Source organism: Hyla sarda, chromosome 5 (assembly GCF_029499605.1).
Source record: "Hyla sarda isolate aHylSar1 chromosome 5, aHylSar1.hap1, whole genome shotgun sequence".
Classification (NCBI taxonomy): domain Eukaryota; kingdom Metazoa; phylum Chordata; class Amphibia; order Anura; family Hylidae; genus Hyla; species Hyla sarda.
The window spans coordinates 281,499,646-281,521,434 of record NC_079193.1 but is presented as its reverse complement, the minus strand read 5'-3'; the positions used below and the strand labels follow the sequence as shown (position 1 = coordinate 281,521,434).

The 21,789-nt window shown below is 47.2% G+C and overlaps 1 protein-coding gene across 23 annotated transcripts in view; it reads left to right on the top strand.

Moving 5' to 3' along the window:
* The window catches only part of LOC130274049 (ethanolaminephosphotransferase 1-like), a 400,414-nt gene that overhangs the window by 189,895 nt on the left and 188,730 nt on the right, over positions 1–21,789 (top strand). For 2 of the 23 annotated variants that reach the window (XM_056521863.1, XM_056521850.1), the window contains exon 2: positions 3,978–4,117. The exons of 17 other annotated variants lie outside the window; for them this stretch is intronic. The gene's annotated coding sequence lies outside the window, so the exon portion shown is untranslated. Of the gene's footprint in view, positions 1–3,977; positions 4,118–20,748; positions 20,777–21,155; positions 21,303–21,789 lie in introns of those variants that run through there. 4 more of the 23 variants (XM_056521856.1, XM_056521868.1, XM_056521865.1 and 1 more) reach the window with 4 other exon arrangements.

Below are 21,789 nucleotides of genomic sequence, written 5' to 3'. Positions count from 1 at the left end.
ATGTGTGGAGATGAATTATTCAGAGGGATCTGGAGGCGGCGTATGTATGGTGTGTGTGTGTGTATGTATGTATAATGCATGTCTTTGGGGGGTCCGGAGGTGGTGTGTGTATGAATGATGTGTGTGTATGTATGATGACAATGAATAAAATCAGGTGGCACTAACGGTATTGTGATCAGTATCTTCTTTATTCGGTGCGGTGCATAAACAGACAGCGGGGCGCTTTGATCAGCAGTGTAACGGACGACAGTTATTTCACGCCGCTCCCGGCGCTTCTTCAGGTCACCTTGAAGAAGCGCCGGGAGCGGCGTGAAATAGCTGTCGTCCGTTACACTGCTGATCCAAGCGCTCCGCTGTCTGTTTATGCACCGCACCGAATAAAGAAGATAATGTTCACAATACCGTGAGTGCCACCTGATTTTCTTCATCGTCTTTATGTGGATGCAATTCCTGCACTCTGAAGGTTGAGCACCACGGAGCATACAGTTTTAGGATCTGTGTTTCCACAAGCACTAACATGGACTCTGCAGGTGTGCAGTATTAGCAGAGGTCAATCAGTGCCGACTCTCTGTTTCTCTAAGTCACTGTATGATATATGTATGAATAATGTGTTTGTATGAATGTTAGATGTGTGTAAGCAAGATGTATGTATGTATGATGTGCGGGAGGGTACAGCGTATAGCATGGTTATTTTGAGGGTTTACATTCAGGGGCACAGTGTGTGGCAGTATTATATTTAAGAGGTAAGTATTATATTCAGGGTGAACAGTAGATGGCAGTATTATATTCAGGGGGTACAGTGGGTGGCAGTATTATATGCAGGGGTGTGGAAATTTTATAAAAAACTACTTGTCCACGGGACTAAAATGGAGCAAAATCTACTTGTCCCTCATGACGATCCACTTGTCCGGCCAATTTTCGCTTTTACGCTCTCGTTTTTTCCTCCTCGCCCTATAATAGCCATAACTACCTACTATAATGATACCTTTTAATTTTTCAATAACATATTCTCCGAACCAAAAAAATATATAAATATATATTAAGGGAAGTGAAATTGAAATAGTAAAAGATAATTTTGCAGATTTGGTGGTTTTTCTTTTCTGCGCCATTTACCTTGTGGTTGAGGTAACATGTTAGTTTTATACTTTAGGCGCCTGATTACAGCGATACCAGATTTGTATCGTTTACGTCATGTTTTACTAATTCTGGACTTTTTCAAATTTTTTTAAATTGCCATTTTTTAACCCCTGCAGCTTTATTTTTTTTCCGCATACCTGGCTGTATGAGGGCTCATTTTTTGCGCCATAATCAGTTTTTTGTATTGGTACCATTTTGGTATTGATCTGACTTTTTAATCGCTTTTTAACTTTTTTTTTCTGGGATATTATAAAAATTTCAAATCTGTGGTTTGGTATTTTTTTTACATTTACCGTACGGGATACATAATGTTATATTTTCATAGGTTGTACAATTACGCACGAAGCGATACCAAATATGTTTATTTTTATTATGTTTGCATGTTTTTATATAGGAAAAGGGGGTGATTTGAACTTTTAACATGGAAGGGGTTAATGCAGCGGTCTTCAAACTGTGGCCCTCCAGATGTTGCAAAACTACAACTCCCAGCATGCCCGGACAGCCTCCGGCTACCTCTATAGTGGATCGCCCTCCTGCGATCGCGCTGCAGGGGGGCGATCCACCCCACTAGCCCACCAGGGAGCGTTCACATCTCCCTTTAGACGCCGCTGTCAGCTTTGACAGCGGCGATCTAAAGGGTTAATAGCCAGCCGCGGCGCTCGCCGCATGCTGGCTATTAGCGGCGGCCCCCGGCTACTGAGAACAGCCAGGGGCCGCAAAGTATGGAGCGGGCAGGAATCCCGAGCCCGCTCCATACATACTGCAGAGCGCCGCATACAGTCTCCCCGTGCAGACGTGCGGGGAGTGAAGGCAGAGGACGCAGGTCTGCACGGGGAGAAATAAGCCACGCCCCCTCATCTACCTCCCCCCCCCCCCCCCCCGCACGTCTGCAGAGCAGGGGAGAGAAGACACATACACAGCTTCTCATCTCCCCTGCTCTGCTTCCGAGGACACAGGCTGCAGAGTATGGAGCGGGCAGGAGTCGGCAGCCCGCTCCATACAGACTGCAGATCCGCCGCACTTGTCAGGTCCGGCCCTGCTTGCCCGAAGCCGGGCTAAGGGCCGGACAAATTCACCTGCCCGGCACCCAAAACTGCTAGTCCGGGGCGTCGGGCGATAGAAATTCCACATCCCTGATATGCAGGAGGTACAGTGGATGGTAGTTATATATTCAGGGGGTACAGTAGGTGGCAGTATTATATTCAGGGGGTACAGTAGGTGGCAGTATTATATTCAAGGGGTACAGTGGATGGTAGTTTTATATTCAGGGGGTGCAGTGGGTGGCAGTATTATATTCAGGGGGTGCAGTGGGTGGCAGTATTAAATGCAGGAGGTACAGTGGATGGTAGTTATATATTCAGGGGGTGCAGTGGGTGGCAGTATTATATTCAAGGAGTACAGTGGATGGTAGTTTTATATTCAGGGGGTACAGTAGGTGGCAGTATTATATTCAAGGAGTACAGTGGATGGTAGTTTTATATTCAGGGCGTACAGTAGGTGGCAGTATTATATTCAAGGAGTACAGTGGATGGTAGTTTTATATTCAGGGCGTACAGTAGGTGGCAGTATTATATTCAAGGAGTACAGTGGATGGTAGTTTTATATTCAGGGCGTACAGTAGGCAGCAGTATTATATTCAAGGAGTACAGTGGATGGTAGTTTTATATTCAGGGCGTACAGTAGGCGGCAGTTTTATATTCAAGGAGTACAGTGGATGGTAGCTTTTATATTCAGGGGATTAAGTAGGTGGCAGTATTATAATCAAAGAGTACAGTGGATGGCAGTTTTATATTCAAGGGGTACAGTAGGTGGCAGTATTATATTCAAAGAGTACAGTGGATGGTAGTTTTATATTCAAGGGGTACAGTAGGTGGCAGTATTATATTCAAGGAGTACAGTGGATGGTAGTTTTATATTCAAGGGGTACAGTAGGTGGCAGTATTATATTCAAGGAGTATAGTGGTTTGGTATTTTTATATTCAGGAGATTAAAGTAGTACTCCGGCACGCACTTTCTTCCTTTTATCCCGTCCGGGCTGCAAAATAAAAGAAAACACACTTTCTCTTACCTGACAAGAGTCCCCGGAGCTCCGGTGTACTCCGGTACAGGTGTTCGGTCCCCGGGCTGTATTCTTCTTACTTCCTGTTAGCCCGGCACGTCACACGGAGCTTCAGCCTGTCACTGGCCGCAGCGATGTCCCGCCTCGGCTGGTGATAGGCTGAAGCTCCGTGTGACGTGCCTGGCTAACAGGAAGTAAGAAGAATACAGCCCGAAAAACATATCTAGTAGAGACCAATATATGGAGGGTGGAATTTGACCACTAACTCATAGACTACCAGGAAAAGGTAGCCCAAAAAAAAAACCTTTATTTCCCATATATCAAAAGAGTGAGATTAAAAGTGCAATCTTTATTGTATTCGGTTCGCACTGGCCGCAGCGATGTCCCGCCTCGGCTGGTGATAGGCTGAAGCTCCGTGTGACGTGCCTGGCTAACAGGAAGTAAGAAGAATACAGCCCGGGGACCGAACACCTGTACCGGAGTGTACCGTAGCTCCGGGGGCTCGTTGGCAGGTAAGAGAAAGTGTGTTTTCTTTTATTTTGCAGCCCGGACTGGATAAAAGGAAAAAAGTGTGCGCCGGAGTACTCCTTTAAGTAGGATGGTATACAGTGGATGGTAGTTTTATATTCAGGGGGTGCAGTGTGTGGCAGTATTATATTCAGGGAGTACATATGCAGGAGGTACAATGGATGGTAGTTTTATATTCAGGGGGTGCAGTGTGTGGCAGTATTATATTCAGGGGGTACAGTATTTAGCAATAATAATGATTGTCTTCATACAGAGGATGAGGATCTACTGACAAAGTGAGAACCTATGATGTCCGGGTGTCAGACTCTGCAGAGAAGATGGAGCTGGAAGAAGTCCTGACGTCTGGACCAGATGAAGAAGAAAAGAAAAGACAACAGAGAAGACGTCACTCAGGTCACTGATATAATTGTGTTTTCTCCTGACTGTCCCATCAGAGCTGGAGTCACTTGTAAATTCTGCAGTGATGATGGGTGATGTTGTACCCTAATCTGTGGCTCTCCAGCTGTTGAAAAACTACAACTCCTATAATGCCTGAGGCTCTCCAGACATGATGGGAGTTATAGCTTTATAACAGCTGATTGTTGATTGGTAGGGGTCCCAGCAGTTGGACCCCCCCCCCCTCCAGAAAAATGGTCTGCTTATTCTTAAATGCCTGTTTTGTCTGTCTGGCCCTGCCTGTTAGTCACTTATATTGTTGTGTATTCCCCTGACTGTAGTCACTGATATCTTTGTGCAGCCGAGTAAGGGGTCGTCCAGGATTGGGGAAGAGGGTCGTTAGGTGATAGGGGGACAAGGGCAATTTTTCGCACCGGGGCCCCATGGTTTCTAGCTACGACCCTGCCCCCACCATCGTTTCCCTACCTGAGCCGGGATCTCTGCAGTCTCCAGCGATGATCTGCGGTCCCCAGGCCATCTTCAGGTAAGGTACCGGCCTCCATCTTCTCCCCCCGTTCTGCCCGACATCCAGGAGTGGGCAGAACGGGAGGTTGCCGTGACAACCCACTGTACTGCTCTGCCATTGGTCAGAATCAGTTCTGACCAATGGCAGGGGATAGGAGGAGATCGCAGCACTGCAACCTCGCTCCTATCCCTCAGGATGATTGGGGCTGTCACTGACCGCTCCGATCATCCCTATTTTCCGGGTGATCGGGTCGCCAGAGACCCGATCAGTCCGGAATAGCAGAAAATCACATGTCTGAATTGACATGCGATTTTCTGCAATCGCCGACATGGGGACCGCCCTCTGCGATGTGCCGGGATGCCTGCTGAATGATTTCAGCAGACATCCCGGTCCGGTCCCCAACCAGCTAGCGGCGGGGATGCATACGCCCGGCGTCCTGAAGAGGTTAACCCCTTAAGGACATAGGGCGTATCCATACGCCCCCGTTTCCAAGTCCTTAAGGACACAGGGCGTATGGATACGCCCTGAGCATTTCCGGCCCCCGCCGCTAGCCGGAGGGGAGTCGGGGCCGGATGCCTGCTGAAATCGTTCAGCAGGCATCCCGGCATTTGGCCCAAGGGGGTCATTATGTCCCCCCATGTCGGCGATCGCAGCACATCGCTCGTCAATTCAGACGAGTGATGTGCTGCGATTCCGTTCCCCTCCGCTCGCTGGGCGGGGATCGGAGCCGGATGTCTGCTGATTTCTATCAGCAGACATCCCGGCAGTGTGCCGGAGGAGGTCCGGAGGACCTCCTACACTGGCGATCGTTGCAGGACGCCTGTAACTACTTACCGGCGTTCTGCAGCGGTTCCGGGTCATCAGGGTCACGTGTGACCCTGTGACCCGGATATAGATGGTGACTGGTGGTGTAGTATACACCACCAATCACCATCCATGCTGTACTGGGGGCTGGCATTGTGGCCACCCCCCTCAGTACAGTTGTGATTGGGTGGCCAAAGTGGCCACACCAATCACAATGTAATGGGAGGGGATGGTGGGGGCTAGGAGCACGTTGCTCCGTTCTGCCCGCCATTCCACTCAGATCTGGTGTGCAGGACGGAGCCCCGTGCTGCCCACCATCCCCTCAGTTGAAAAAAGTGCCCCTTGCCCCCTTTCTGTGGCCCCTTGGCACAGAAATCACACAAGGTTAGCTTTAGATTAGGTAAGGACAGGTTAGAGTAAAAAAAAAAAAAAAAAGCCTTTTTTTTTCTTTTTTTCGGCGTACCTCAGTGGGTGTCCGTGGGTCCGTAGCACCTTTAGCTGAGTGACCCCGGCCCTGCTGGGTCGCTGCGGTCTGCTACCAGCCTTTTTTTTGGGGCGCAGATCTTTTTTTTTTTTTTTTTCCTTAGCATGTGTTCGGACCCTCTTAGTTATAAAAGAGCGATCCGCCACCGTTTGTTAAAGCCCACCCACCGCTAATCAGTCCCGTAGTACTGATCGGCGTTTTTTTTTTTGTGGTGCCGGCGCTTTATTTTCGCGTTTTCTAGCGTGTTTTTGCACCCATAGGCGGTCCGTGCCACCAGTAGCGTGTACTGTGTGGCCGGACCTTACCTGTGTGTGCCTCACCGCTGTCAGTGATTCATCACTGATCAGCGTTTTTTTTGTGTGGTAAAGGCACTTTTTTCGGTTTACGCGTATTTTTTTTTGCACCCATAGGCGGTCCGTGCCACCAGTAGCAGGCGTGTACTGTGTGGACGGACCGTACCTGTGTGTGCAGCCTGTCCCACCGCTGTCAGTGATTTATCACTGATCAGCGTTTTTTTTGGGTTCAGGTGGGTGCATTTTTTTTCGGGGTAAAGCATTTTTTTATTTTATTTTTCGGGTTTTTTGTGTGGGGGTCTGTGAACAAGCCACCAGCCACTGTTCTGGGCTGAGTGGCCAGACCCCCCACTGACTTCTGCGCCCCCTGCCGCCACAAGCGCTAATCAGTGCGCACACCACTGATTAGATAAACGCTTTTTTGTGGCGCAGGGCTTTTTTGCGCTAGAAGTCCCCTTTTTATTTTATATTTTTTTCTGTTAGGGCGGGTTAGTTTAGTTAGGTTAGGTTAGGGAGGGTTAGGGCGGGTTAGGGAGGTAGTATCGCACCACACCACACACAGCACATACACCAATAAAGTTTCCCCCCCCACACACACTCACACATACCCATTAGAGTAGAGAAATGGCCCGCAGAGTGTTTTTGGCGGAGGAGGCATATGACATAATTGCCTCCGACACCGAGAGCGGCTCAGAGGACGATGAAGACCCCACCTGAGCCACCAAGGTGGTGAACTCGCCGCCGTGCGGCGCCGCAAACCTCCTCTGTCCTTGATCCTGTGCCCCATGCTAGTATGAGTCCCCCTGGCGCTCATACTAGTGAAGCCCCCCTGCCAAGATCACTGGTACATCGTACCGGAGAACTTGACTGGGCTGAGCCAGCGGACCACGAGCCCGTGATTCCTGAGTTTGTTGGCGACTCGGGAATCAAAATTAACATCGCCGGGTTCACTGAAGAGGACTTTTTCGGTCATTTTTTCAGTGACGACTTTGTTAATTTGATGGTTACACAGACGAATCTGTACGCCCAACAGTTCGTCGCCGCTAACCCGGGCTCACTTTTAGCTAGACCCGGCGGCTGGACTCCAGTCGATGCAGCCGAAATGAGGACCTTTTGGGGCCTCGCGCTGCATATGGGTATAGTTAAAAAACCCAGTGTCAGGCAATATTGGAGTGGGGACGTCTTTTACCAGACACCCCTCTACAGTATGGCCATGGCACGCTCCCGGTTCGAGGCCATTCGGAGATGTTTGCATTATGCTGATAATGCGGCATGTCCCCCCGAACGGATCCCACGTATGAACGCCTGTATAAAATCAGGCCGGTCATCAATCACTTCGGGGCCAGATTTTGGGAGGTCTCTATTTTGCACCCATTGCTAGATAAAGGTTACCACCTTTTTGTGGATAACTTTTATACTAGTATCCCTCTCTTCACATCCCTCGCCGCCAGATCCACGGTCGCTTGTGGGACAGTCCGGAAGAATCAAAGAGGCCTTCCGCCCCATCCCCTACATGCTCCTATACCCCAGGGTGAGTCCCGTGCCTTTTCCCATGAGAACCTGTTGTTGGTCCGGTATAAGGACAAGAGGTATGTCCTTATGCTCACCACAATTCATGGGAATGGCAGCACCCCTGTCCCTGTGCGAGGTACCGTGGGACCGGTCCTCAAGCCCCAGTGTATTCTGGACTACAATCGGTATATGGGGGGAGTTGATCTTTCTGATCAAGTCCTCAAGCCATATAATGCCATGCGGAAAACACATGTATGGTATAAAAAGGTTGCGGTCTACATGGTCCAGGTTGCCATGTACAACTCTTTTATACTGTACCAGAACGCTGGCAACACAGGGACATACCTGGAGTTTCAAGAGGTAGTTCTAAGGGCCCTCATCTTTGGTGACCGCCAAAGAGCGGGTCAGAGCACCTCTGGAACTTCAGTGCCCCGGATCGTCCCCGGCCAACACTTTCCAGGTGAGGTCCCCCACACTGGAAAGAAAGGACGATCTCAGAAAAAATGCAGAGTGTGTCACAAGAGGGGGGTTCGGAAGGACACCACCACTCAGTGTGACACTTGCCCCGATCATCCGGGCCTCTGCATTATAAACTGCTTCAGGGAGTATCCCACTTCCATGGAGTACTAAATTTTTAATCCTTTTCCCTGATTTTAATTCCCCAGAATTCGGCTCCAATGTACCAGTCCAGGGTACATTGACTTCCAAATTTTATACAAAATACCCTACCCCCAAAAAATCAAACCCAAAACCTCTTTCCCAATGACCCTCATAATATCTTTGTCCCCCAAAAAATGGGTCATGGGACACAGAGTCAACAGCATTGGAGGTTTGCAGTTACCTCAAATGCCCAACGCTCTCTCTCCCCACCTGAGCGGGTTGCGCATTTGAGGTAACAGAATAGGGACGGCCCCACACATCCCCTTCCCAGAATGATGATTCAGAGTATAGGGTTTGGGGCGGGCATCATTTTTACTTTTGGCTGTACTCTGGGTCATCATTCTGGGAAAATAATTGGCATGTCAGTACTAAAATTGCAGTTTTCTTCCCCTCATAGTACACTTCATCCATTCCTGGAAAATAAATGAAGGGAACACCCGTCTGTTCCAAATCTCCACCCTATACACCTTCCCTAGGGGTGTACTGTTTGTAGTATTCTCACATGTGGGTCTTCCTTTCTTGTATTTCCCTCTGAATGTATGTAACTGTTAGGTCCGTAAGAAACATCCGCCTCAAATGCGAAGAGCTCTGTCGTATTTCCAGGCGACAATTCGGAGTCACATGTTAGTTGTTTCCAGAAAGATGAAGCAGAGCGTAGGTTGAAAATTGCAATTTTCAAAAGCTACCCTTCATCCATTCCTGGAAAATAAATTTAGGAAACACCTGTGCGTTAGAAATGTCCTCTTTACCCCTATACCCATTCCTCTGTAATGGTGTCACATATGGGTGTTTCATTTTTGTATTTTCCTCGGAATGTATGTAACCGTCAGCTACTGATATGCCAAAGGCCACAAATACAAAGTGACCTCTATGACTTCTGAGCCTTGTTGTGCACCCGCCCAGCACGTTACCCCATATGTGGATGTATTTTTATAGTCAGGGGGAAAAGCCCTCAAAAATTTGTAACCCAATATCTCATATTACCCCTTGTGAAAATGTAAAAAATTGGGTAACCCCAGCATTTTAGTGTAAAAAAATCAAATTTTCCAATTTATGGCCCACTTTTCAAAAAACCTGTGAGGTGTAATTTCCCACTGTACCCCTTGTTACATTCATTGAGGGGTGTAGTTTCTAAAATGGTGTCACATGTGGGTTTATTTTTGCTTTTGGGGGCTTTATAAATGCACATGACCCCCGACTTCAATTTCAACAAAATTTTCACTCCTTCTATTCTGAGCATTGTAGTGCTTCCACAGAGCAATTTACATCCACATATGGGGTATTTTTTTTTCTCAGACAAAATTGTTCTACAAATTTTGAGGGCCTTTTGCCCTATTACCCAATGTGAAAATGAAACATTTGGGGTAACACTATCAATATAGTGCAAAAAAAAAAATCTAATTTTTCACTTTTACGGCCCACTGTTCAAAAAACCTGTGAGGTGTAAGTACTCACTGTAACACTGTTACGTTCCCGGAGGGGTCTAGATTCCAAAATGTGATGCCATGTGGTTTTTTTTTTTTTTGCTGTCCTTGCACCATAGGGGCTTCCTAAATGCGGCATGCCCCCAGAGCAAAATTTCCTTCCAAACAGCCAAAATGGGACTCCTTCTCTTCTGCGACCTGTAGTGCACCAGCAGAGCATTTTTCACCCCCCATGTGGGGTGTTTTCTGAATCGGGAGAAATTGGGCTTCAAATTTTGGGGGGTATTTTCTGCTTTAACCCTTTGTAAAAATGAAAATTTTTTGAGAAAACAAGCATTTTAGGTAAAATGCTTTATTTCTTTTTTTTACTTATGCAAAAGTCGTGAAACCCCTGTGGGGTATTAAGGCTCACTTTACCCCTTGTTACGTTCCCCAAGGGATCTAGTTTCCAAAATGGTATGCCATGTGTTTTTTTTTTTTTTGCTGTCCTGGCACCCTAGGGGCTTCCTAAATGCGGCATGCCCCCAGAGCAAAATTTCCTTCAAAAAAGCCAAATGTGACTCCTTCTCTTCTGAGACCTGTAGTGTGCCAGCAGAGCACTTTTCACCCCCATATGGGGTGTTTTCTGAATCGGGAGAAATTGGGCTTCAAATTTTGTGGGGTATTTTCTGCTATTACCCTTTTTAAAAATGTAAAATTTTTGGAAAACAAGCATTTTAGGTAAAACATTTTTTTTCTTTAACATTTGCAAAAGTCATGAAACACCTGTGGGGTATTAAGGCTCACTTAATTCCTTGTTACGTTCCTCAAGGGGTATAGTTTCCAAAATGGTATGCCCTGACTGACTGAATGTCATTTTGAATACTTTGGGGGGGTTTAGTTTTTATAATGGGGTCATTTATGGGGTATTTCTAATATGAAGACCCTTCAAATCCACTTCAAAACTGAACTGGTCCCTGAAAAATATCAAATTTGAAAATGTTGTGAAAAATTGGAAAATTGCTGCAGAACTTTGAAGCCCTCTGGTGTCTTCCAAAAGTAAAAACTCATCAATTTTATGATGCAAACATAAAGTAGACATATTGTATATGTGACCCAAAAAGAAATTTAATTTGAATATCCATTTTCCTTACAAGCAGAGAGCTTCAAAATTAGAAAAATGCTAAATTTTCAATTTTTTCATCAAATTTGGGGATTTTTCACCAAGAAAGGATGCAAGTTACCACAACATTTTATCACTATGTTAAAGTAGAATATGTCAAGAAAAAACAATCTCGGAATCAGAATGATAACTAAAAGCATTCCAGAGTTATTAATGTTTAAAGTGACAGTGGTCAGATGTTCAAAAAATGCTCTGGTCCTTAAGGTGAAAAAGGGCTCGGTCCTTAAGGGGTTAAACTATACATTATTGCACAACTATATTGTCTATTATTATTCAATACACCCATATTTTCTGCCTATTCTGTGTATTTTTATCATACATTTACACATTTGTTACTATCATCACTATATCATGACTTTTATTCATTCCTGCATGGGTTAAAAGATTTTATTGTAACTACCTTTGAGGAAGTGTACCCCTGGGTGGAGACAGGTGTTTTGATTTCGGTTAAGTGGTTCTTTTCCTATAAAGGTATGGCTGTACTGTGTAGTTCTTTAGTATAAGTAAGGCTGGGTTCACACTACGTTTTGTCCCATACGGGAGCGCATACGGCAGGGGGAGCTAAAACCTCGCGCTCCCGTATGTGACCGTATGCGCTCCCGTATGTCATTTATTTCAATGAGCCGACCGGAGTGAAACGTTCGGTCCGGTCGGCTCATTTTTGCGCCGTATGCGCTTTTACAGCCGGACCTAAAACCGTGGTTGACCACAGTTTTAGGTCCGGTTGTAAAAGGCATACGGCGCAAAAATGAGCCGACCGGACCGAACGTTTCACTCCGGTCGGCTCATTGAAATGAATGACATACGGGAGCGCATACGGTCACATACGGGAGCGCGAGCTTTTAGCTCCCCCCTGCCGTATGCGCTCCCGTATGGGACAAAACGTAGTGTGAACCCAGCCTTAGGCTGGTATACCCTCCTGAAACACGACATTTGCCGTGTTTTATCGCTGTGGTGTTCTCAATAAAGAAGTTCTTATTGCACTGATACCTGCGCTGGACTTTCCACTACTTTCATTGTGCATGTTTTGGTGCTGGTTCACGAAGGCCCAGATGTGGTTTCTGGCTAAAGGGGTGAGCTGAAGTTTACCTGCTATATTCTTGCATTGTTGAACCCTCTTCGCACTCCCCCTATCCTCCTGTCTGCATAAGAGGAACATTCACTCATTGCAGACATCCAGCATGTCGAACAGTAGGAACGCCAGACACATGCAGAACATATTTGCCAGATATTTAACAACACTTATGCTGACACCGAGTACACAGTGGATCTTCGTATCCACATGAATAATTTGGAGAATGCTCTAACTGTGGAAACAAAAGTCTGGTGGCTGGAGCAAGCCATGATACCAAGGGGCCTGTATATTAAAAAATTACCCACCACCATTTTTCCAGTTTAAACAGGATTGGAGAAAATCTTCTTACAGAATCATCATCATTATGTTTTATGTGTGGTGACCACAGGGTCTTGCAGTATGTAGCAGGGTCTGGTGGTATTAACCCTGGGGGCAAACTGTTGTTAACCCCTTAGTGTTCATCATGCCAGGATGCGGTTGTTTCAGTATAATAACCACCGACAACCAGCCCAGAAACGATATGCAATAAAGAAATGTCCACGGCAAGGGTTTTGCAATAACTGGAACTTTTACTTGGAATATTCAGGAAACAGTCTTTACAGTATTGCAGTTTCTGTGCTACTAATATATTCCTTAGCTGAGAGTCACTGGATTTGTAGAGAGAATTGTAACTCACATTTTAGAAGTCGATGCGTTTCTTTAGGCTTTGGCCTAGATACAATTGTGCAGGAATTTATGCTGCTTTAGTGTACAGGATGAGAAGCAGGAACTAAGAGAGTGCAGGAACAAGAGACCTAACTGAGAGACTGCATCCCCTTATATACTAGGGGGCTGGACTAAAGCCCATTGCTTGCTAATGCCTGGGGTTCCTGTGCCCATGGAACTCTGGGTATATCACAAGACAGTAGGTCACATGACCAAGGAAGGTCCTATACATTTTATACAAACTGTACAACTTTATACATATGAACAATAGATACACATAACGAATATACATTGCATTTATATCAGGCAACAAAGGGGGGAGCCCTGCAGGAGAGCCCTATGGACCTAAGGGACCCTTCCTGAGGGGACTTAAGGATGGTACAGGACTAGCTCCTGTACCGGGACACCACAAACCCCCTTACTTAATGAAAGTCGCCATTGACCTCTGTCCCCTTAGGGAGAGGAGCGAAATGGTCATTGGGCTGGATGCAGTCCTGAAGCATTTAATTATAACGTCCACTTTCAGGCTGATGAACGAGAAAATAATAATGAAGTGTAGAGCCTCTGTACACATTAAAATGTCCATACAGGCTCTGTAACTTTGTGAACAGGATGATATGGGATAACTTTTAGGACTTGCTGGATATACGGATTCATTTTAGAATACAACCATGAAATGGGTGAAATAAGATCCCTACAGAATACGACCATAACAACCATGACTATGGTACATTACTTTAAATTTTACATCAATACCTGTTTCTTTCTTTTTACCTTTTTTGTATAGATATATCTACATATTGTTATGCATCTCTAATGACTATGCACATATTATAAGTACCAATAGATTTGACTATGACTGACAATTTTACTGACATTTGACTGCTATATTTGGTATGCATGGTGACTGAAATGCTTATACATACTTGACATTATCTCACTGTTACTTTTTGTTGATAGATATTTGACATTATACCACTGGTTATTTCTGCTGTTATACACTGGTTGCGGTTTGGGTTGCCTGAGGCTTTCTGCCCAATGCCTTGGCTACTAGGGTCTATCGGTACTACACACTTACCCCTAAAACACTTTATTCTAGATAATTCTAGATAACATTTACACATTCTATTACCTTATGCTAGATAACATTTACACATTCTGTTACCTTACGTTATACGTGCACATGTATTTAGTTAGCTAAAGGAATACCTTCTGGCCACGCAAAGACAAGGAGAAATAGCATTAGTTGCATGACATTTAGTGCATAACAGTGGTATGGACTGGCATAAGACAGGTTACAGTCCCTAATTGTGTGCTTGTGAGATAGGTACGTGAATTTAGATCTCTATGTGTACTAAACTTGTCAATGTACACTAATAAAGTTTTGTGTTTACTGAATTTATATGTACACTAATGTAGTCAGTCTTGGTATCTGATTTGTTAGGCATTTGTGAAAAGGTGGTTTTCTTGTTTCTCCCAGTGGAGCTGGGACAGCACCTGAGTAGAATCAGTATATAACACTGTCACGATGCCGGCTGGCAGGAGGTGGATCCTCTGTGCCAGAGAGGGATTGGCGTGGACCGTGCTAGTGGACCGGTTCTAAGTCACTACTGGTGTTCACCAGAGCCCGCCGCAAAGCGGGATGGTCTTGCTGCGGCGGTAGCGACCAGGTCGTATCCACTAGCAACGGCTCAACCTCTCTGACTGCTGAAGATAGGCGCGGTACAAGGGAGTAGACAGAAGCAAGGTCGGACGTAGCAGAAGGTCGGGGCAGGCAGCAAGGATCGTAGTCAGGGGCAACGGCAGGAGGTCTGGAACACAGGCTAGGAACACACAAGGAAACGCTTTCACTGGCACAATGGCAACAAGATCCGGCGAGGGAGTGCAGGGGAAGTGAGGTATACATAGGGAGTGCACAGGTGAACACACTAATTAGAACCACTGCGCCAATCAGCGGCGCAGTGGCCCTTTAAATCGCAGAGACCCGGCGCGCGCGCGCCCTAGGGAGCGGGGCCGCGCGCGCCGGGACAGGACCGATGGAGAGCGAGTCAGGTACGGGAGCCGGGGTGCGCATCGCGAGCGGGCGCCACCCGCATCGCGAACCGCATCCCGGCTGGAGGCAGTATCGCAGCGCACCGGGTCAGTGGATCTGACCGGAGCGCTGCAGTAGCGAGAGTGTAGAGAGCGCTCCGGGGAGGAGCGGGGACCCGGAGCGCTCGGCGTCACAGTACCCCCCCCCCCTTGGGTCTCCCCCTCTTCTTGGAGCCTGAGAACCTGAGGACCAGACTTTTGTCTAGGATATTGTCCTCAGGTTCCCAGGATCTCTCTTCAGGACCACAGCCCTCCCAATCGACCAAAAAAAAGGTTTTCCCTCTGACCTTCTTGGAGGCCAGTATCTCCTTTACGGAGAAGATGTCCGAGGAGCCGGAAACAGGAGTGGGAGAAACAAGTTTGGGAGAGAAACGGTTGATGATGAGTGGTTTAAGAAGAGAAACGTGAAAGGCATTAGGAATACGAAGAGAAGGAGGAAGAAGAAGTTTGTAAGAGACAGGATTAATCTGGCACAAAATTTTGAAAGGACCAAGATAGCGTGGTCCCAATTTGTAGCTGGGAACACGGAAGCGGACATATTTAGCGGAGAGCCATACCTTGTCTCCGGGAGAAAAAATGGGGGGAGCTCTTCTTTTCTTATCAGCAAACTTCTTCATGCGTGATGAAGCCTGTAAGAGAGAATTTTGGGTCTCTTTCCATATGGTGGAAAGATCGCGAGTTATTTCATCCACAGCGGGCAAACCAGAGGGCAAGGGAGTAGGGAGGGGGGGAAGAGGGTGACGGCCGTACACCACGAAAAATGGGGATTTGGAAGAAGACTCAGAGACTCTGAAGTTATACCAGAATTCGGCCCATGGTAGAAGATCTGCCCAGTCATCCTGGCGGGAGGAAACAAAATGCCGTAAATAATCACCCAGGACCTGGTTAACTCTTTCTACCTGCCCATTGGACTGAGGATGATAAGCAGAAGAAAAGTTTAATTTAATCTTGAGTTGTTTACAGAGAGCCCTCCAGAATTTTGACACGAATTGGACGCCTCTATCCGAGACGATCTGCGTGGGCAACCCGTGAAGACGAAAAATGTGTACAAAAAATTGTTTTGCCAACTGAGGCGCTGAAGGAAGACCAGGAAGAGGAATAAAATGTGCCATCTTGGAAAATCGATCAACGACCACCCAAACAACAGTGTTGCCACGGGATGGGGGTAAGTCTGTAATAAAGTCCATACCAATCAGAGACCAAGGCTGTTCGGGGACAGGCAGAGGATGAAGAAGACCAGCGGGCTTCTGGCGAGGAGTCTTATCCCGGGCACAGACAGTGCAGGCCCGCACAAAATCAACAACATCCGTCTCCAGAGTCGGCCACCAATAGAAACGAGAGATGAGTTGCACGGATTTCTTGATGCCCGCATGGCCTGCGAGATGGGAGGAGTGACCCCATTTGAGGATTCCGAGGCGTTCGCGCAGAGGGCCTCATTATTCCAGGATAGTTCTGAAGCAAGAGTACGGAATTGTACGGCGTACTCGCCAACGGAAGAATTACCCTGGACCAGGTTCAACAGGGCAGTCTCAGCAGAAGGGGCTTGGGCAGGTTCCTCAAAGACACTTCGAATTTCCGAGAAGAAGGAGTGTACAGAGGCAGTGACGGGGTCATTGCGGTCCCAGAGCGGTGTGGCCCATGACAGAGCTTTTCCAGACAGAAGGCTGACTACGAAAGCCACCTTAGACCTTTCAGTAGGAAACTGGTCCGACATCATCTCCAAGTGCAGGGAACATTGAGAAAGAAAGCCACGGCAAAATTTAGAGTCCCCATCAAATTTATCCGGCAAGGATAGTCGTAGGCCTGAAGCGGCCACTCGCTGCGGAGGAGGTGCAGGAGCTGGCGGAGGAGATGATTGCTGAAGCTGAGGTAGTAGCTGCTGTAGCATCACGGTCAGTTGAGACAGCTGGTGGCCTTGTTGCGCTATCTGTTGTGACTGCTGGGCGACCACCGTGGTGAGGTCGGCGACAACTGGCAGAGGAACTTCAGCGGGATCCATGGCCGGATCTACTGTCACGATGCCGGCTGGCAGGAGGTGGATCCTCTGTGCCAGAGAGGGATTGGCGTGGACCGTGCTAGTGGACCGGTTCTAAGTCACTACTGGTGTTCACCAGAGCCCGCCGCAAAGCGGGATGGTCTTGCTGCGGCGGTAGTGACCAGGTCGTATCCACTAGCAACGGCTCAACCTCTCTGACTGCTGAAGATAGGCGCGGTACAAGGGAGTAGACAGAAGCAAGGTCGGACGTAGCAGAAGGTCGGGGCAGGCAGCAAGGATCGTAGTCAGGGGCAACGGCAGGAGGTCTGGAACACAGGCTAGGAACACACAAGGAAACGCTTTCACTGGCACAATGGCAACAAGATCCGGCGAGGGAGTGCAGGGGAAGTGAGGTATACATAGGGAGTGCACAGGTGAACACACTAATTAGAACCACTGCGCCAACCAGCGGCGCAGTGGCCCTTTAAATCGCAGAGACCCGGCGCGCGCGCGCGCCCTAGGGAGCGGGGCCGCGCGCGCCGGGACAGGACCGACGGAGAGCGAGTGAGGTACGGGAGCCGGGGTGCGCATCGCGAGCGGGCGCCACCCGCATCGCGAACCGCATCCCGGCTGGAGGCAGTATCGCAGCGCACCGGGTCAGTGGATCTGACCGGAGCGCTGCAGTAGCGAGAGTGTAGCGAGCGCTCCAGGGAGGAGCGGGGACCCGGAGCGCTCGGCGTAACAAACACATCTATATAATTTTGTACTCATGTACAGTAAACCATTTACATTTTATTACATTTTAGGTGGACATAACTTTTATTGCTTGTAGACACCAAGGTTAAATACCAGTAGCAAAAAATTAAGATGGTTAAATTTACCTGATATTTTTGAGTGCCAAATAGTGCACAAAATACATATTACTTTTATCACATACACAATAACGTGCATGTAAGGCTCAACAGTCCACCTAAATTATGGAGTCTTTGGTTAGGATCACGGCTATAGCTGGGCACAAGACTTCATAGGATCTCCAAGGAGTCTCTCGGCCGGAGCCGAGCACAAACTTACGAAAATGGTTACTTTACAAACGGTGAAACTTCTTGGCACAGTCCTGCCCGGCACTTGACTTGAACTGTTACGGATAATGATAACCTGAAACAATGAAGAAGATACTAGTGTACCACACAGTTAGTAGAATGCTAAAATTTCAGATATTTGCTCTTCTTGCTTCCCAGCCTCGCCTGTCGGTGTGCTTCCTGCTTTGAGACATGTATCGGGGAGCACGAGGTTGGGTTTCCCTCATGGGGTTGACATGGGTGTCCCAGGCTACATTGGTCAGCCGGGACTGTGCTATGGTTGGATTAACATTGACCACCACATTGACCTCAGCGGCTGATGCCACTGGTAGAACTGTAGGTGCCGGTTGTTTCGGCCACACCTCCTTAGGTGGAGTAGGCCGTGGCACATCGGTCGGTGCCTGTTGATTAGGCCACACCTCCGGGACTGGAGTAGGCCTAGGCACATAAGTTGGTGCCCGACGATTAGGCCTCACCTCTTAAGGGGGAGTAGGCCTGGGCATGTGTTCTATGAGAGAAGATGCTGAGCTTGGCATCTTCAGGAATTTAGCAGCCATGATGGGCGCTTCGGACAAATGGATGTCTTCCTCATCTTTGAGTGGGATTCTTGGGCCTTGTTATGGCTGCTGCCCATTCTCCCTGCAGACTTTTCACCAGAGTGTATTCCACTATTTCCCCTGCTTCTGGGGAGTGGAGTGCTGGAGGCAGGTAGTCCCGCTGAACGGCTCTCCTATTTACTAGTATGGTACCTCCATGCCGGCAGTCTTGGATGGTGCCAATGCCCCGTACTTTATCAAACTTTATGACGGTGGCGCGTCGGTGCTCTAAGGGTGTCTTACCCTCTCATGGATAGTCCAATTTGTGTATATAGAGAGCCTCCAACCATTTGGTATCTTGCTGTTGCTCTACTTGTACCTCATAGTGCAACAGCTTAGGTCCATACCTCTCCCTGTGCTGGGCTTTTAATTTCTCAATGATGCCAGCTATTTTGGCCTCTCTGCGGGCCCTCTCAGCCTGTACTGTGGGGCCCAGTGGATGGTACTTCCCTGACAGGAGAAGGACATGGTCCCACATGTACTTGACAAACTCTGGCTCGTCGCCGAACACCCATTGGGGGAGAGGGGGTGACTGTGAGTGTGCGCTAACTGGAACAGACTTCTGCCTTGGGGGTTCCGACTTACATCCGAATCCTCGGTTGCGATCTCCGCCTTGGTTCCTAATTTTACACATGGCCACGATAAAATATTCTTCACCTCCCCCCTTACTTGCAAAGCACAATTTCAGCAAAAATGTCCTGTACACTTTTGGGCGCAATTTCGATCGCGGCTTGCGACAATCCTGGACAGTTCTCTATACACATTTCTGCATAGGGGGAGGACTAGTGGCACTTGTAATAACGATATACACTCGTTTTTTCGTTGTGAGTGGCTCGGGTGGCTGAATTATTAAAGGCACACACCCGAATCCTGTTCGTAGGATGCCAAAAGCTATGTGATAACCACAGGGTGTTGCAGTATGTAGCAGGGTCTGTTGGTATTAACCCTGGGGGCAAGCTGTTGTTAACCCCTTAGTGTTCATGACGCCAGGATGCAGTTGTTTCGGTATCAAAACCACCGACAACCAGCCCAGACACGGTATGCAATAAAGGAATGTCCACGTCAAGGGTTTTGCAATAACTGGAACTTTTACTTGGAATATTCAAGAAACAGTCTTTACAGTAATGCAGTTTCCACAGAGGCAACCGGGACACAGGATACCTTGCATGCTTGCTTGGACTTGTAGTTATGAGGATATTTATGCAGGCCACTGTGCTACTAATATATTCCTTAGCTGAGTAGTAGTCACTGGATTTGTAGAGAGAATTGTAACTCACGTTTTAGAAGTCGCTGCGTTTCTTTAGGCTTTGGCCTAGATGCAATTGTGCAGGAATTTATGCTGCTTTTGGGTACAGGATGAGAAGCAGGAACTAAGAGTGCAGGAACAAGAGACCTAACTTAGAGACTACAGACCCTTATATACTAGGGGGCTGGACTAAAGCCCATTGGTTGCTAATGCCTGGGGTTCCTGTTCCCATGGAACTCTGGGTATATCACATGACAGTAGGCCACATGACCAAGGAAGGTCCTATACATTTTATACAAACTGTACAACTTTATACATGAACAATAGATACACATAACGAATATATATGCAATATACATTGCATTTATATCAGGCAACAAGGGGGGGGGATCCCTGCAGGAGAGCCCTATGGACCTAAGGGACTCTTCCTGAGGGGACTTAAGGATGGTTCAGGACAAGCTCCTGTACCGGGACGCCACATATGCAACTTATAATTGATTATGAGGAACAAGCTTTGATCAATATGAAAGAATATTGCGTAAATACAGACCAAAGCTTCTCAATTCGAAAATCAAGTGTGAACAACAAATCCACTATGCCCCGTTCTATCTTGAAGAAGAAAAACAAAAATCGCAGGTACCACCGCAATAAAGCAAATAAAGCACTGAAGGTGAACTTTAACTCCATTGACATTGACTTTCTGGAATTGGATACACAAACGCAGGAGGCTTCCTCAGATATCCATTGCTCCAGGTAATACCTCTCCCTCCTCGTCATTGAATGTGAGACCAAGTGTTACATCATCAACTTCAAAAAACAGAGAGCGGGCAAGAAGCATCGTCGAGCCCACCAAAAGGACTCCTCACCAAAATGCAAAGAAGAAGAAAATTAATTAAAAGTGCACATTTACAATCTGTCCGCAAAAATACTGACAGAGGTACAGATATCTGTGTTAACAAAGGGACTTTCTTTTGCTCACTCGTCCAAGTTAGATTTTTTTTCACACATCAACCTCTGGAAACATTTGCAGATTTACATTTTTCAGGTTGGACTCTTGATAACAGTAACTCTGTGTCTAACAATATGATGTATTTTTCTAGTACAAATAATGTATGTCGCTTACAGAGTTTGCCTTATCTAATGATATCGGTATTATACCTGTGGTGACCCAGTACAGAATAATGTGTTCTTTTGTATTCCTGCCCAGATGTGTGGCAGATGCTGCTTCAATGTCCGTCTTGGGCCCACATTCCTCAGGACTCTAAATTATAAACTGTTATTCAACTGTTATTTGTATTTTCTATGTACTTGTCACTTTAAACCTTAAACCTGTTGTCATGAGCCTTGTTGTTAGGGGAGTATGCAGAGGTGAACCATGTGACTTATCTGCCCAATGGGAATGCTCAAAACCTGCTCCGTATATAGTGTAACCAGAGTTCAGTTCTGAGGTACAGTTTGAAGTGTGAAGTAAGTCTGTGAAATGATTCTGAAGGAGGCCTGAGGCCTAGTCAAGGAACCATGCTTCTACTACAAGTTAACCCCTGTGCCTGGGTGAAAGTCAAAGCCTGGCGGTAAGCACTAAAGTCCGGGGATCAAGTCAAGTTAGTCAAGTCCAAGTAACTAAAGTCTAGCGTGGGTTGCATACAAGTCAAGTCAGTCATATACATCACAATCAGTCCCAGCAAGCCGATAAGCTTCCCAAAGTTCACCCTGCATCTCCTTCATGCTAATCTGAGCTGTAACGGATTGTACCACCTTTCCAACCTCAGAAGAGCCAGTTATCCGTAACTTTGCTTCGGAGTAACTATTTGCCCCGTGCCTGGCACAGGAGAAGCTAGTCTACCTTAGGCAGTGTATATGTCAACCACGCCTTGGCATCTCAAAAAGGTTAATTCACACATTAACCTCACCCTACACCACATACCGTCTGCTGAGTCCAATGATTTACCTGATTTGTCTGTTAATGTACCCACAGTTGTTGGCTTGGATGCAACCACAGGCTTCACATTTAGGGAGCTTGCGGCGGTTTCCGATCTTCAACAAATGGATGATGGGGAG